Genomic DNA, 3,835 nt, shown 5'->3' on the forward strand with positions numbered 1-3,835 from the left:
CAAAGAATTTGCCTGTACAACAAAGAAATTTAGATGTCCTCGAACGCTGAAGTGTTGCTTTACAACGAACGCCATGCAGTGATGCTGCTACTGCTCGCCACAGATGCCACTGAGCTGCGTTCTGTGCTAGCACTAATGGCTGCGACAGCAGCCCAACTAAAGAGCATGCTGATGTCAGTGAGTGTTAAGTCCTGCTGCACTGCTCCAGGTATTGCTCAACGAGTATGCTGCTTGCTTAGCATAGCTAGTAGTGGGTGTGTCAGTTGACAAATACGTCACATTCAATGATGCAGCTATGTAATTGTAACTCATGACCGACGACGTCTTCAAAGCCATCCATAGTGTGAAAAGCACGCAAGTGTCAACAAAAGCAACTGACAAAGAGCGTCTAAACAAGCCAAGAACTCTGACGGCAAGGAGGTGACAGTAGCATGTAACGATCTGCAGCTTTATCTTGTGTGACCCCCACATTTTGCCACGAAGTATTTTTTGAGCCTTGTAACAATAAAGTCGGTTGCAGTTGCACATTCTGTTAGTTGAAGTGCGGCCGCTTAAAAAAATCACCAACTTATTTCACTAAGTCTCTCTTGAAATGATGAACAATTCTGCTTGCTCTTGTTGAGTGTGCTTAGCTTGCTGTATTGTGAATGGTGCAGTGTACAATCTTTACAACGAAGTGGCCTGTAAAACAAAGGATTTTGGAGGTCCCAAGCACTTAATCATAGAGGCGTTCAGCTGTAATAATAATGATGTTTATTTTCAGAGTACACTTTAAAGGATACAATCTCGCAGACAATGCACGCTCGGTGCACACACATGGTGCCTGACATAGACTTCTTCACCCCATGCAGCACACAGCAGCAAATAGCACACCGGATATTTTTCTTATTAAATACTTGCTATAATATATGCACACCTGTGTACACAAATATACAACACATAATAAAATCAGTACATGCATAATATAACACACACAGATTTTCTCAGTTTCAAGTTGGTTTCAACGTATAAATGTTTTATTATGGATTATGCAAGACAGATATGCAGTTTCTTCTGTTGTTGTTTTTTTCATACAAATGAATGGTTTTACAACTGTAAGCTGGCAGCAGATCCTACTGCTACAGGAGGGGGGAGTTTTAAATTTATTTCCGATAACTAGAAGCAGCTGTTCTATTCACAGCAAATCAGATTTCTATGATTTCATATTTTGAAAGATCACATGTTGCATACAAAAGTAGGTAAAATGCGCAGTGGGCAGTCGAGTAAGTGCTTGGAAGCTGGCAACATAAATTTGATGTCCACCATCGCCAGTGGGGGTTGAACTCATGTCCCTGCGGCATTGTGCACTTCAGGGTGGGATGCACCAACACTGCATTGTTGCACAACATATTTTAAGCTTCGGTATTTGAGCAAGGCTTTGCACACCACACAGGCATCGTGAGGACACTGTGAGGACGCGTCTCTGCATCTCTGTTTGAAGCCACAATATTCAATACTCTAGCGGATGAGGTTGACGTGTTCATCACAAACACACATACGGGGAAAAAAACTGTTTTGGAGAACGGCGGTGCAATGTGAGAGCCTGCTGCTGTCTCAGTAAATGAGAGGACCAAAGAAACAGCTAAACCTAAATAAATAGCTAGGGCTACAGTGGAGAAGGACCCTGAAGAGAACCCGCCAGCAGCAAGCGCCTGAGTGCAAACAAACTCTACCCCACTCCGCAATGCCAGCACGCCTAGGCACAAATGCATACAACACACGCTAAGAAACCTCCTCTGTAGTGTCTAGGCAGAGTCATATATTCAAGGAGCAAACGCTCCCAGATTTTCTCTCTTGCGCCCGCTCTTACTCGTGCCTGCGCACAGACAGGCGATTCCTCAAGTGAACGTCTTGTGCAAGGACTGGTGCGACCGGGGCACAGCAGACTAAAGGTGCCCAGAACGTCCATGTTCACCCATGAGATCACATCTGCTATAACCTATGATGTCATATTTGTTCATTTGCATGGTGGCCTGTATTCCGTGCCCACTTACAGCGTGAATAATTCATATTTCCACTCTATATGCATGTAATAAAAGGTTGGGGCTGTGAGCTGTTTGATGCGTTACCGCTACCTTGCGCATATATTTTGCCTCCTGGCCGCGTCAAGTTGCAGCAGGCCTGCGGAATGGGCCGTGGCATCCCATATAGAGCTGCTCATTTGAGTGGTCAGTGTGTGCACAGAACCATTCAGTAGTCTGGTTCAGGGAAGGATGCGCGAAAGAACGAGGACGTAAGAAAGCACCGGCATGACCGAGCTGTTCCGTCAGCGAACACGATCAGACGGAACATCTCGCTCGAGCGAGATGGTCCTAGAACATGCAGCTTTGCTACTGCATTTTTACACTTTTGCTGCAGGTCATTTAATCATCACCTGCATTCCTTTTAATAATACAAATGGCATCACTGCGTGAAAGAGCATCTTGAACTTTCCCAACAACAGCCAGTGCCGCCATGCCTGCTGCATACACGCTTATCTACAACGCAGTTAAAACGATTAAGATGTGGCATCAGCTCTGCTACTGCGTGATGCAGGGATAATAAAATTAAAAAGAACAAATGAAATGAATGCAGTAAGTGTGGTCAACCGTTGTCAAGCATGATAAACGGACCTGCCTCTCAAAATAAGTTGAATAAATCGGCGTCTTGAAGTCAGCTTCGCCGCAGTAGACTTGTGTTACGCGGTGAAGCACACCCAACAGTATTGCAGTGAAGCATGTCAAAAGTGAAGAGGGGCCACTGTCACGGGACATATTGGCCTCGAGCTCCACCACTGGAAAAGCTGGCGCCACCGTCGGCGTGACGTGCTAGGAGGGATAACGTGGACATAGCGGCCGCGTCGGCTGCTTCGGGCGCGCCGAAGCGAGCTGAAAACGAGAGTTTAAATTCCCTCGTACGCTGCGGTCCTCATTTAGTGGCGAGATTTTCCCGCTTCATGTGTCTCCTTTACAACGCTTGAAAGCACTACAATAGGTAGTGGCTGCCTTTGAAGGCGCACAACATGGTGGGCTACTGCTCGGTGCCGCAATGCCGGACGCACGCAACGGAGCACGGTGCCAGCCTTATTCACACGTAGCCGCAGTACAAGAAGCTGTGTGAAGCTTGGCTCGCGAAACATAAAACCGGCAAACAGTCATCGGCTACAACTCGGGTATGCAGCAAGCACAGACGCGAGGAAGATTTCTGCTACGGCGCTCGGTCTGCGATGTTCTGAAAACGCGCACTGAGACGCTCGCCCGAGTCCGCTGCCCGACTAATGTCATGACGGTTTGGTCTATGAACTTGTCGATGCTATAGATACTGGCAAGTTCAGTGGAGTGGAAAGGCAGCGGTAAGAAGCACATTTAAAAAAAGCATGGCATATGGTCGATGTTTGTGTTATGAATTAATGCACTGGATTACAAAAAAGGAGCAGCTGGGAATTGCACGCTGAGAACACCGATAAACATACAGTGCGACGCAACTCGAGAAATAGTATTGAAAGGTCAAAGAATTTAGTAGAAAAAAAAGATTGAATCGTCGCGACGGCACATCACAGTCCCCGTAGGCGTCGAAGTCTCTACAATGAAATTATTTTTGAACAGCTCTGATAGCGCCCACGCAACAATGGTTGCTTGTATACTGTCAAATACTCATATTCTGCGGCCTAAAGCTTATGGCATGGTGCGAAAACGCGCGCGCGGAGAAAGCGAAACAGTGCGCGGACATGCATGCAGACGCGCAGACGGTCGCTGCGAATCTGTGCGATCGCTGCATTGAGGCTTCATTCTATTACGCTCCATTTAGTTATACAAAC

This window comes from Dermacentor variabilis, chromosome 4, assembly GCF_050947875.1.
Source record: "Dermacentor variabilis isolate Ectoservices chromosome 4, ASM5094787v1, whole genome shotgun sequence".
Lineage (NCBI taxonomy): Eukaryota > Metazoa > Arthropoda > Arachnida > Ixodida > Ixodidae > Dermacentor > Dermacentor variabilis.